Source organism: Coregonus clupeaformis, chromosome 19, assembly GCF_020615455.1.
Source record: "Coregonus clupeaformis isolate EN_2021a chromosome 19, ASM2061545v1, whole genome shotgun sequence".
Classification (NCBI taxonomy): domain Eukaryota; kingdom Metazoa; phylum Chordata; class Actinopteri; order Salmoniformes; family Salmonidae; genus Coregonus; species Coregonus clupeaformis.
Window position 1 is genome coordinate 33,703,374 of NC_059210.1, and position 14,527 is coordinate 33,717,900.

The window sequence follows — 14,527 nt, forward strand, 5'->3', positions numbered from 1 at the left end:
ATCAGAGTTAATTTAATCTTGTCAACATTCATCTGTTTTTTAGGAAGGACACAAGGAAACTCCTTACAACTGTTTATTTGGCCATTTGTCTGTCTTGAAAGAACTATATCCCTCCTGGCCTGCATCCCAAATTGGACACTATTCCCTACATACTGCACTACTTTTGACCAGAGCCCAATGGGCCCGGTCAAAAGTAGTGTGCCATTTAGGATAGATCCATAGTGTTCTTTCAAGACAGACAAATTGCCCAACAGTGGTAAACACTGTCCTTATGTGCTAACTATTCATTGCTATTCCCTATTCCCTATATAGTGCACTACTTTTGACCTCATCTGAGCCCTATGGGCCCTGGTCAAAAGTAGTGCATTCTATAGGGAATAGGGTACCATTTGGGACGCAGGGAGAACTGACCTGGCAAGTCAGCACCCTTTTGGATGGATTTGTGGTAAGCTAATAAGTTAATGAGGCCTCTGAGGTTGCTGGTTTGGCTTGCTCCAGGGTGAAGTTTCCCCTGGGTACAGATCTAGGATCAGCTTTCCCTCCCCCAATCATAACCTTAGCCATTAGTGGGGAAAACGCAAAACTGACCGAAGATCAGCGTCTAAAGGCGTCTTCACCCTACTCCCCGGTGTGGCACCCTTAAAACCAAACAATATACGATGTTCTACTGAGTACCCTCCGCATCCTGCTACTTTGTCTTTCCATTTTGTCATATGCAAAGGTAAGGGAACACTACCACTACCTCGCTCTCCAACAGAGGTGCATGAATTGAGTGGCCAACTGAATGAAGAGAAAGTTCAGCAACTCTTGGAGGACAGTAGAAGTTGATGAAAGTGCTTCTTTATTGTTCAAAGTAAAACCAGCGCATTTCGGTCATTAGCCTTCATCAGGATTTTTGATTGGTATTTTGTCAAATGCAAACATGGTAACAAGACTCGACAAGTCTGCCTCAATGCTGGTCAGGGTGGAAGTTATCATTCAGTTATAATTTTGCATCCATTTGACTTGGAGGGTATGTTATAGGCTCTTTGTAAAAAGAGGCCACACAAATAAAAACGAATTTCAATTGAAATGCCTTGCAGGTCTGTGGTGATGAGGGACCCATTTAGCTGGCAGTGTGAATGAGTATCAGATGTCTGCGCTAGCTCAAGAGGGAGGGAGTGTGTGTGTGTGTGTGTGCGCCTCTGTGTTACTATACTGCCCGAGGTCCATGTGGTTCTGTTTTGAATGCGCTCATTGGTTGCAGATGGAGAGGCTATAGGTTGGGTCCAGGATGTGGTTCCTGACTTAGGCTGGATCAGCAAGCGGCTCAGAGCCAGTGAGAGAATCCACCAGCCTCATCCCACAGCGTCTTCACAAAACTACCAGCTCTAACCCTCTTTCACTTATATCACCATTGAAATTAGGCTTGTTCTAATTATTATCTCCTTCTATTTTATCCCTCAGTTTATGGAGGAGTAGAGAGAAGAAAGGAGCCACGCGGCTAAGTCACTTTTTCCCCCTCTCGGCCTCCAAACCACAAGCGACGGCAGCTTCCCCTAGATTAGTACTTTTGTCTGTTCTATAACCACTGTGGCTTTAGGGCGATCCTCCTTCCATGAGGTCATGCAGTGAGAGATGGGGTGATAGAGGGAGAGAGAGAGAGGGAGGAGAGAGGGAGGGAGAGATATAACAAAAGGGAGGTGGAGTGGAGAGTTGGAGGACTCTCAGTCTCTTCCACTACGGAGTAAAGATGTACTGCTTACTGTACCATGAGTGTTCGTGGCACAAAATATGTTGTTGTGCTCACTGCCATGTCAATCCATAGGAGCAAATTGTCATGGTCTTTATCGACATCATTGTCATCATCGTCTTCATGATCTTCATTATCATCATTCCTATCCTCAGTGATGACTGACATCCTTCGAACATCCTTCCTTGCCTCAGTCGCCCCTCTCATCCTCTCAGATGACTTCAGATGCACAGTGGCATATGTCACAATACACATATCTCCCCAAGGGGAGACTCAGACTCTCACCATACTGAAGTGAATGCATTTCATCTGTGTCACTCTTCTTCAGAATACACTGTCCATTCTGTGATCTGTAGCAAGGCAGTGTCAAAACACGAAGGCAGGAGATTGTATTTGTTGTGGTGAAATGCGCTTTCCATTTGGTTAGTGCAGTGTTTCTCCTACCAATACATGACAGTTATTTTTATGTCAGAGGGCCTAGTTGTGGCTTTGGGAGCCTTTGCGCCCTGTCTGTTCAATTAAACTAGGGAGGAGTGTGTGTGTGTGTGTGCGTACTTGCGCCATAGTGTTTTTTGAACTTTATCCTCCAACAGGATCAGAGTAGATTAAGAACAGGAAGGTTGACATGGCAAATAGGATCTCTTTCTCATTTTTTGCCCCTCTCTTCTTCACTATGGAGTTTCCACCTACTAAATATAGACCTAACAACTTGAACTTAACCCCCCGTAATCGGTAAGTAATCCTTAGACTATTCCAATAGTTCTCAGAAAGTTAACCTGACTGTGGACCAATATGGTCTTAAAACTAGAACCGCCTGGCCTTTGAGAACGTTGCCGGGCGTCTCCTTTAGCATACTGCATCAGTTGCATTTCAACCTGCAAGGTGCGCAAACTTAAACACCAACGCATGATAAATAGTGCATAAATAATTGTAAACCATGAATTGCATGAAGAAATATTCGTGGAAATATATCCATATAAAAATATAACAATAGTGGTTTAGATAGAGTCAAGGATATGTTTTGTATAATTCTACAAAGTCCTAGTGAAAAACCTAGGCCTAAAGCCAATTTTGTACACTTCCAGTCAATGACACATCAACATTCTAGCAGTCTAATAAATATATTTCATATATGCTATTAGAAGAATAATAATTTGGTTGTGTTTATAAAGGTCTTAGGTAACATTAAAATACTAAAAAACTATTATTTCAAAAGAAAATAATAGCATTTTCATTAGTTTATGTTACTTTAGGCTAAAAGTATAAACTACAAACCGCTAGTTCAAGTCCATCACAAAGAAGTCTTAATAATTTCGTTTTGGCAGGTCTAAAGAAACATTGTGGAAATAAGAAAAACAGAATAGCATATTTTAAGTTTATTATGTTACTAGTCTCTGCTTAGTAGCCAGAGAAATGCTGCAACGCGAGTGGTCATGTGCTGAACGCATGGACACTGCAGATATTCTTGGAAAAAGTGAAATTTGGAAATAGAGCTGCACGACCTCTTGAACTTTGAGTTATTTGACAAAGGTGTCATAGAAACTACAGAATATGCTCTTTCTGACGCTATTTAGAAATCAAAATGTTTTACCTGCATGTGACTCTGAAGGAGGATTTGATAAAGTGATGCTCCTTTCCCTGCATCTATCAATTACAAGCTGCGTCCATGTCTTCATGTACAATTTGACAACTGATAATATTGTCACACAGACCATTGTCAGTTTTATTATTTTCTTTAGGCTAACTCTTATTATGTGTGAAATTAGTTTTGGTATAGGTTAGGTGTAGTTTTGACGGGCTGGCTGCGCAGGCTGACTGGCACCATTTGTTTCCCCTCGCTCATCAACTTGGATAGTCATGAATATGTTTAGCATTCTTTTAAAAGGCCTAGTGCAACACATACAGTGCCTTGCAAAAGTATTCATCCCCCTTGGCGTTTTTCCTATTTTGTTGCATTACAACCTGTAATTTAAATGGATTTTTATTTGGATTTCATGTAACGGACATACACAAAATAGTCCAAATTGGTGAAGTGAAATGAAAAAAAGAACTTGTTTCAAAGAATTGTCAGAAATAAATAACGGAAAAGTGGTGCGTGCATATGTATTCACCCCCTTTGCTATGAAGCCCCTAAATAAGATCTGGTGCAACCAATTACCTTCAGAAGTCACATAATTAGTTAAATAAAGTCCACCTTTGTGCAATCTAAGTGTCACATGATCTGTCACATGATCTCAGTATATATACACCTGTTCTGAAAGGCCCCAGAGTCTGCAACACCACTAAGCAAGGGGCACCACCAAGCAAGCAGCACCATGAAGACCAAGGAGCTCTCCAGACAGGTCAGGGACAAAGTTGTGGAGAAGTACAGATCATCCCACGGAGCACCATTAAACCATTATTAAAAAATGGAAAGAATATGGCACCACTACAAACCTGCCAAGAGAGGGCCGCCCACCAAAACTCACGGACCAGGCAAGGAGGGCATTAATCAGAGACGCAACAAAGAGACCAAAGATAACCCTGAAGGATCTCCACAGTGGAGATTGGAGTATCTGTCCATAGGACCACTTTAAGCCATACACTCCACAGAGATGGGCATTACGGAAGACTGGACAGAAAAAAGCCATTGCTTAAAGAAAAGAATAAGCAAACACATTTTGTGTTCGCCAAAAGTCATGTGGGAGAATAGTTATGCACGCTCAAGTTTTCAGTTTTTTTGTCTTATTTCTTGTTTGTTTCACAATAACAAATATTTTGCATCTTCAAAGTGGCATGCATGTTTTGTAAATCAAATGATACAACCCCCAAAAAATAAAATTTAATTCCAGGTTGTAAGGCAACAAAATAGGAAAAATGCCAAGGGGGGTGAATACTTTCGCAAGCCACTGTAGCATGTTTTCATTTCCCTTACAATAAATGTGATAAGTAATAGAGTTGTAATAAATCAAACAGCCCCGTAACAACTTATTTTTACAAAGTAAAACGTAAAAGAGAATGGTATCAACCCGCAAGGCGCGGTCAAATTATAAAATGATTAACATGAGCGCCAACGCTGATAAATAGGCATAACACAAACTCATTACATCATGGTTGTTCTAAATTAAATCAACTTCTTCACCCTCCTTACCAGTCAGTTAGGCCTAATTTAAATTAAATTGTGAAGTAATGTGCACAATTATCGCCCATTCATCCATTTGTCATTCATTCAGTGAGGAGAGAGCGACACATTAGCACCTGGCTGGGTACCAATGTCCTACTGCGCATTGTTTTGGCAGGTTGGGAATTGGTGTAAAAAAACATTGTAAAAAGGCTCTAAATATTTGTCTGTTAATGATTGAAACATTCTGACAAATGAGCAATGTCAAATACAAACATTTCGGAAAAGTCGGGGAAGGAGCAGGATGTGTCTTTTTTTGGGGGCCTATTTTTTTACAAAATTAAACATCTATTGCGGTTCTAGGGTAAACAACATGCTGACTGACACACAAGAGGAGAGAGAGAGAGAGCGAGAGGGAGAGAGAGAGAGAGACAAGTAATCAAGGGTCGAAATTAGGATTTTGAAGTAGTGGGAACGTTTTTTTTAAAGTCCCAGGGTGAAATTTTCCTCACCTGTTCTGTGCGCAAACGCACAGTAATATTTCAAATAGTTGGGGCGAGTGAAATTATAATATGCTGTAACCTTTTTCTGACAATTTCCTGTTTATTTAAAACGTTACGTTTACTCACAGTGCGTGTAGGTTTGCTTGAGGAAAATGCTGCCCCCCCTGTATGCTTGCTCTGTATGCCACTGTATGCCACTGTCTCCTATCCTATGATAGTTCCACTTTATTCACTCCCAACTGAACCTTTGGATGCCATGTGAATACGCAGCAGTATAAGTTTTGGGAGTTAATTTGTTCTCACTGGTCAAGTCTCACTCCATGTGTACACCTCGCTCACCTGCTTGACCCACAGAACCCATGCAGCTACAGAAAGGGTAGAAAAATAAAATAAGATCCATTGGACACAGACGTCAGTTCAACGTCTAGTTTTCAGTTGTCTTCTAACTTAAATTCAACGTGAAATCAACAAAAAATGTCACTGTCATTTAATTGAGGTTAAAAGTTGGGTGAAAATAATATGAAATACCCTTACGTGGATGACTTTTCAAATCCGATTAGTTTTCAACGTTGATTCAACGTCATCATATAGATTTTTGGAGGTTGAAATGATGCGGAACAACGTTGATTCAACCAGTTTGTGCCCAATGGGGAAAGAAAAGGGTAGAATGGAGGTAGAGTATAACAAATGGACTAAGATTAGACAGAGCTTGTGTCCCAAACTGCACCATATTCCCTACATAGTGTACTACTTTTGACTAGAGCCCTAAAGTAGTGCACTACATAGGAAATAGGGTGCTATTTGGGATGCACACAGAGAAACAGAAGAGCTCCACACTGCCCTGAGCACTCCTGGTACTGAACTGACTGTAAAACAAACACAGAACAGATGCATTTTTGAGATTAGGTAGGCAAACAGCTCTGGTGTGTATTAGGAAAAGTAAATAAATACTTGTGACGCTCCAGTTTGTTTCATACACTGCTCACTGTATGGTGACTAGTAATTAATAATATTATATTATTAAATGGAGAGTTCAGCGATTTTACATAATTAGATATGAACTTGAATTACCTTGAAAAGCAGTGTATGGACAAGGAGTGACTGCTTTCAAGATAAGGAAACAAATATCTAAATATGTAAAATCACTGAACTATCCCTTTAAGTAGTTTACTGTTGTACTATCTATTCAATAGACACTATCAATAATGATCTATGGTTAATGGTTAATAGGCAGTGATATATGAACTTTGATGTATGGTCATTTATGTCCCTCCATCACTAACACAAAAGGTTTGGTGGGGTATAAATCAGATAAACACCTCACAGACACACACAGGAGAATTGAATCTACTCATGGTTGGCTAATATATGATGGGCGCCTAGGGACCAGCTGTGAGTGTTAGTAAACCATGCTTGACAAATGAACTGCTTAATACTACTACATATCTAGAACCTCGATAGTGAAGCCAAGTGGTAGTGCCGGGGCTGGTCTAGTGGTAGTGTTGCCGTCCCCAGACCACAAATGCCCCTGGAAGAAGCGGTTGGATCCCCCGTTCTGCCTCTCACTTTCTCTACTGTATCCCTCTCCTCTATTTCATTTTTTTACATTTTAGTCATTTAGCAGACACTCTTATCCAGAGCGACTTACAGGAGCAATTCGGGTTAAGTGCCTTGCTTAAGGGCACATCGACAGATTTTTCACCTAGTCGGCTCGGGGATTAGAACCAGCGATCTTTCGGTTACTGGCACAACGCTCTTAACCACTAAGCTACCTGCCGCCCCATCTTCATATCTATAATAAATCTTTTAATACAATTTGAAAATACCTTAAAAATATACAGTAGAGAAGCCAGTGGGTTCAGTGAACGGATGGAGAGAACGAAAGAGTCTGATGAAAGACAGCAGCGTGACGGATTGAGGGATGGTTTAACAGAGTTGAATCAGAGAGAGAGACCGATTTAGCAGAGATGCTGTACACAGTTCAATGCAGTTCAGAGAAAAATACCAATTCATTATCATCAACATCGTGGCATAAATGCCAGCAAACAAAGTGCTTAAGAACGGCTTTCTTCCAAGGTAGCGTCCCAAATGGCACTCTATTCCCTATATATTCCCTATGGGCCCTGGTCAAAAGTAGTGCACTACTTAGGGAATAGGGTGCCATTTGAGACGGAAGCCCATCTATGACCTTCCTCACATCTCACCAAGTCCATGAGGGCCGGAGAGGAGATTGTTGATATGATTAACTTTAATTTGATAGAAATCCCAACAGCTGTAATACTGTTGCTACAGTCAAAGAGTGAGTCGACAACAAAGACTGAGCCTATTTATACGCACAGTCAAACACAGGTGTTACTCAATACACAAAAGCCGTATTTTCCTTGTGGGACATGTTAAATATTTTGATTAAACAAGCCCTCGAGACTTTGCTGATGTTGATGGTGATTTGAGGTTTTAGCCCTATGTGAATAAAAAGGCTATGATTAGCTAAATTAGCGCCTAAGGTCTTCTTTTACCTATACAACGTCCGTGGCAACATGGGAAAATGGCTACCTTGTGTAGGAGCCAGGATGGATTGGTTTACCATTTAAGATTTACTCTCAAAACCAGACAAGATTTTAGTGTGCGTGTGTGTGTGTGTGTGTGTGTGTGTGTGTGTGTGCGGGCATGTTTGTTGGGGTAGATCTATCTATGTTGTATCTTTCTGTCTGTCTGTACTGTATGTCTATGCTAACAAATCTAAATGTGTGTCTGTCCCAGCCTTTTGCCTGATACCCCATAATAAACCTTTAACGTGACCCACACAGACAGACAGACAGTGTGGTGCAGGCCGGGGCAGCAGTGGGGGACGGGGGCCATACCATGTCCTGGCCTGGTGGGGAGATACCTCAGAGGATTATCTTGCATTCTGACAGCTGGCCATGCCAAGGGGACACTGCTGACGTGCCTGCAAACCGACAACAACTGCTCTGGGAGGGGAGAGAACAAGAGTTTCAGGGGCTAAGGGTTCTTTTCTCGTTGCTACCCCAGCATTCCCTGACCTCCCTCCCCTCCTCCACTGCCCTCAAGTCATCCAAGCGCTATTCTAACTCTGCTTACATACACCATCAGTGAATTTGCACCATCATCTACTCCCGCTCTCTCTGTCTCCCTTAGTCTGTGACTGGTGAATAAGAGGGACTGTTTGGAACTTGAGCTTGTTTCCCTGTGAGTCTCCTCTCCTCTGTAAGAAAGTGTGTAAGTCTCCTCTCAATAATTGAATACAGATTTTTGTTTTGTTTATCTCCAGTTAGAAATAAGTTTTGTGGTGAATAATACAGCTGTTTGATGCAAACGAACTTAGCAGTGTCGTCGTGTTTATTTTTTCATGGCGAACAAAGTGTTCTGTGAGCGGAGAGCTAGGAGACAGCGCGGGACTACAATGGAGGTGTATTCCCAGTCCAGGGAAGACTTGTTGTCAGTCTTAATCTTGGATTTTGAGGTTTAAGTGCCTCTAGAGCTATCGAAAAGCCACCTGTTTGAATGCTTGTTACAGATTATTTCAGTACTATTAGATGCACCCGTAACATGGATTTGGCTCCAGGTTAATATACATGTACAGGGTGTGGTGAAAAAGTGTAAGCATCACTGTAGTATCGCCATTGACCTTAAACTTGTGTTGTCATGGTCATGTCATGTAACGCTTGTGTTTTCCACATGGGCTATACAAATAACTTCACAAAGCCATAACATGATTTAACTCAGCAGCAGTGAGAATAACTGATTCAACTCTCTTGACTGAGTGGGACGTGGGCCCTCTGTGGCCCTCTGTGGTCCTGAATGATAGATAGGGGTGTGTGTGTGTGTGTGTGTGCGCGTGTGTGAGTGTGCGCATATGCGTCTCTGATGACAACAAATGCACCACATAACATATTTGATTTAGCTTCACAATGAACACTTGGTGATTGTTTTAACTTTAGGGAGGGGTCTAATGATTTGTTAAAGCTGACTTTGTGTGTTCTTTAGCCTCAGGGCTAATGTAGTCTCTGAAATATGTGTGGAGGCAGCTGGTGCAGTCGCACACTGACAGCCTCCCAGTCACTGTCTGTACTCACGCTCTCATCTCTATATCAGTTGCAAGCCCAAATTGAATTAGCTAATAACACGCTTACCACTCTACCACATTATAGTACAGACTCTGGTATTATTCGAATCAAATAATCATCATGACATATTAGACTCTCGTTTGAAAGTGTTTTTGCTAACACACTTGGCTTATATATTTATATAACCTGTTTGTCTCATTACATTTACATTTCGGTCACTAGCAGACGCTCCAAAAAGATACCTCTAAGAGATGGCAAGGCTTTTGTAGTGTTTTAGGCCACACAGTGTCTCACATGCAGAAACCAGTAGCAAAACCTGACAGGGTTATTTAAGAATGAAAAAGGGCTTTTGGCTTTGTTTATATTATTAGAGTAATAGGATTGTCCCTTGTTCACTCCCACTGTTAAGTTAAGTTAAGGTCGCCCAATGAGCTTAAACTTGTGTAACGAGCTTAATTGCGCATCTGAATGGCATTGTGTTTAGTTTATTAGGATCCCCATTAGCTACTGCACATGCAGCAGCTACTCTTCCTGGGGTCCACATAAAATGTACAAATACAAGACAAAGTACAAAAGTTATAGACAAGGACATAAAAATATCCATATATTTTCTTTTACTTTTTTAACATAAATAAATATACACTGAACAAAAATATAAACGCAACATCCCAGAAATGTGCCATACGCACAAAAAGCTTATTTACATCCCTGTTAGTGAGCATATCTCATTTGCCAAGATAATCCATCCACCTGACAGGTGTGGCATATCAAGAAGCTGATTAAACAGCATGATCATTACACAGGTTCACCTTGTGTTGGGGACAATAAAAGACCACTCTAAAATGTGCAGTTTTGTCACACAACACAATGCCACAGATCTCTCAAGTTTTGAGGGAGCGTGCAATTGGCATGCTGACTGCAGGAATGTCCACCAGAGCTGGTGCCAGATAATTTAATATTCATTTCTGTACCATAAGCCGCCTCCAACGTTGTTTTAGAGAATTTGGCAGTACGTCCCACCGGCCTCACAACTGCAGACCACGTGTATGGCGTTATGTGGGCGGCGGTTTGCTGATGTCAACGTTGTGAACAGAGTGCCCCATGGTGGCGGTGGGGTTATGGTATGGGCAGGCAGGCATAAGCTACGACAATGAACACAATTGCATTTTATCGATGGCAATTTGAATGCACAGAGATACCGTGACGAGATACTGAGGCCCATTGTCGTGCCATTCATCCGCCGGAATAACCTCATGTTTCAGCATGATAATGCATGGCCCCATGTCGCAAGGATCTGTACACAATTCCTGGAAGCTGAAAATGTCCCAGTTCTTCCATACATGTAACCCATTGAGCATGTTTGGTATGCTCTGGATCGACGTGTATGACAGCGTGTTCCAGATCCCGCCAATATCCAACACCTTCCCACAGCCATTGAAAAGGAGTGGGACAGCATTCCACAGGCTGCAATCAACAGCCTAATCAACTCTATGTGAAGGAGATGTGTCGCGCTGCAAGAGGCAAATGGTGGTCACACCAAATACTCACTGGTTTTCTGATCCACACCCCTACCTTTTTTAAAGGTATCTGTGACCAACAGATGCGTATCTGTGTTCCCAATCATGTGAAATCCATCGATTAGGGCCTAATGAATTTATTTCAATTGACTGATTTCCTTATATGAACTGTAACTCAGTAAAATCTTTGAAATTGTTACATGTTGCCTTCATATTTTTGTTCAGTGTATATCAGAAACCTGAAATCTGTATGGAGCAGAATGTTGCTGGTTCACATCCCATAGTTGTCCTTGTAAAGAAGTACTGTAAGTAAGTTAAGCTAATTGCAAAGTGTCCATGTTATTCAAGAAACACTGGATCCTTGACTTCATGTCGTAATCTAACACAACACGTTTGGGTTGTGACTGGGTGTGTGAGTCCATACCGTTTTCCCGTGAAGGCTGGGCGCGCTGACCGTGTGTGTGATGTAGCTGGAGGAAGGCATGGACCGTCTCTCGATGGTGGCAGCCTGGCGAACACAACACACACACTGCAGTTAACAGTCTTAATCTGCCAATATCACCCCCGCAAAATACTGTCATAAAAATGACATAAACCTGCTATGACACATTCAAGTTTCAAGTTTCATTCCCCTTCCTCTTACTTTGAGTAGTTGCACGTTGCGTTTATATTTTTGTGAGCTCCAAAAGTATTGGGACAGTGACGTTTTTTGTTTCTCATTCATAATTAATCACGATTCATTCAGGATTATCCATAATCATGGTACTGCAGCATCCACATTAATGTAGAAGTGTTTAGAAACATATATTTTTTTTTTTATAAAAGTGACTCCATTCATTTCTATTTGGTACAAAGTAATCTGAAACACAACCAAAACAAACAGCAAATGCATCCAAAAAATGTGTAGAGTCACAAGCTTGATGGTAGTCATTGCGTGCTATGAATATGGGACCAAATACATTTTACTACTTGAAAACACATAAGTGAATTTGTACCAACACTTTTGGTCCCCTGAAATGGGGGGACTATGTGCAAAAAGTGCTGTAATTTCTAAACGGTTCAGCTGATATGAATGAAAATACCCTCAAATTAAAGCTGTCTGCACTTTAACCTCATAGTCATTGTATCATTTCAAATCCAAAGTGCTGGAGTACAGAGCCAAAATAACAAAACATTTGTCACTGTCCCAATACTTTTGGCGCTCACTGTATATAAAAACAAATAGATATATATTTTAAAGACACAAAGACACAACAAATATACTATTTACACATATTCGTATATTCATATTCTTATATACAGTTAAATTATATGTTTAGAAAGAGGAGAGGCGCTGTGATACAATATGTTTTTTATCTGTTTTTTAAAGCTAAACTTGCTTTTTGCCTGAGTAACCTCTGGTGGCAGAGCATTCCACGATGACATGGCTCTATACATAACTGAGCGACGCATTAAATCAGTTTTTGGTTTGGGTACAGTGAAGAAACCCATAGTGGTATGTCAGGTGGGGTATGCATGTCTATTCGAAGTGTATGCAAATAGATTATACAAGTGGTTAGGCATTTTCAACGCACAAATGCTTCTTAAAAAATCGAGAAGAGAAGTAGTCAATTTCTCCTCAACCCTCAACCATGAAAGACTATCATGCATATTGTTGATGCTAGTTCTATGTGTGCAGTTAAGGGCAAGGCGTGCTGCTTTATTTTGAGCCAGCTGCAACTTGTGTTGACTCTTGTCAGAGTACTAGAGGTCAGTGGTCAGAGGTGACAGGTGATAAGGGGGAAGAAGCCTCTAAGAGACGTAAGGGACAGTTGGGTGTGTACAGTACCAGCCCCAGACAGACCATTATACTGCACACACAGGCCTGCACACACACACACACACACACACACACACACACACACACACACACACACACACACACACACACACACACACACACACACACACACACACACACACATGGGTGTGTTCCAATGCCAAGAAAAATAAAAACACAAGGGAGAGTGTTGGTCAACAAGACCACTCCTGGATTCGGTGGTCTGCGGTTTAGGTTCAGCCTGACTTCGGGAGAACTAGTACAGAGAGACCCTGTATCAGAGGGCATGTGTGAGTGAGAAAACTAACGATTCAGCCATTAAACCTTTTCAAGGGTTCCATTCTATTTTCACAGAGATTTTCCTTTTAGAAGACTACGAATCCACATGCTCGTACCACACCAAGGTGTCCATCTGATGTGATTCACAATTTCAGGCTATGCACACTTTTAAAATTAGAATTATACTCATAGAAATGTGTTTTGACAATGTAATACAAATGCTTAAGCATACATACTGAAGGATAGTTTTGGGAGAAATGCAGAACAAAAGGATACACCGTCTCAGGTGGGTCAAATTAGGTTTCGAAATAGGATTCGAACTTGGCATCCCTGAGGGCCAGAGCAGTTTTGTCTTTTAGATCACAATGAATACGATTACGTGGATGGGGGGACGTGATCCTAGATCAGCAGTCCTACTCTGAGATGATTGATACGGCCCCAGGTTAATTACAATACACATACAGAACTCTACATAGAACGTGGACTTTGCTACCAAGTATTTATTCAGCAGCCATTCACTTTCCCCTGCCACCCATCCTGCAAGCTGTCAGCTTTCAACACACTGTTGACCAGGCCCTCCATTCACTAGGGGCCAGATGAATTGGTCCTTGCGATAGGTCGGAACTCCTTTACCAATAAGGTAAATACATAGAGGTCCCATTGAAACACATTGTTGACTATACACTAACTTTCCATTGACCTATAGAATGATGAATGCAACTCCTGTATTTTTTAAGTGTTTGATTGACCTATCACCAAACGCACAACATCCACTCAATTGATGTATCCACCATACACAATATTTGCTTCCTTCACAAGTTCCTTCAATGTATCATGAATGTACCCCCAGTTGCATCTGATGCAACGCCATGATGCAGTGTATTTGTAGTGTTACTTGAAAGCCACCGTGCAACTACCCAGAGAGTCACCCCATAATGGACACAGTGCCGAAGTTCATTTCCTCCAGCACCACCCCCTTCCCAGAGAAATCAATTTATGGGAACAGAATGACAGGAAACACAACTGCTTTCTTGTCATTAGGGCGCTAGCTGACAGAATTGGCCCGTTTTCGGTGCGACTGATTGGTTGCTAGTGAATTTTTCTATTTCGGGAAAATTGAGAGAATTTAGAGAATTTCTATGGAGAAAGCAGGGCCTGTGTGTCTGCATTCCAACATGTGTGAATGACAGTAGCCTCTGTTTGGGCCTCTCAATGACCATTTAACGAGGGGCCAGACTGACTAATGAACAACTTATAGATCTGGAAGCATCCCAAATGGCACCCTATTTCCTGTATAGTGCACTATAGATGGGAAAAGTAGTGCACTATATAGGGAATAGGATGCCATTTGGGATGCACACTCAGATACTCTGGGGAACACGGTAGTAAGAAGAGGACCTATTATGTTTGGGAAGGTTTGTAGAGCTAAGCCTGTTGGACCAAGTTTGTCTCTCACCTCATGCACTCTGAAAAATGTTGGGTTGAAAACAAC

General features: G+C 41.5%; 1 protein-coding gene across 3 annotated transcripts in view; it reads left to right on the plus strand.

Moving 5' to 3' along the window:
* The window catches only part of LOC121532073 (transcription factor SOX-6), a 173,408-nt gene that overhangs the window by 50,570 nt on the left and 108,311 nt on the right, over nt 1-14,527 (plus strand). The gene's annotated exons all lie outside the window — the stretch shown is intronic.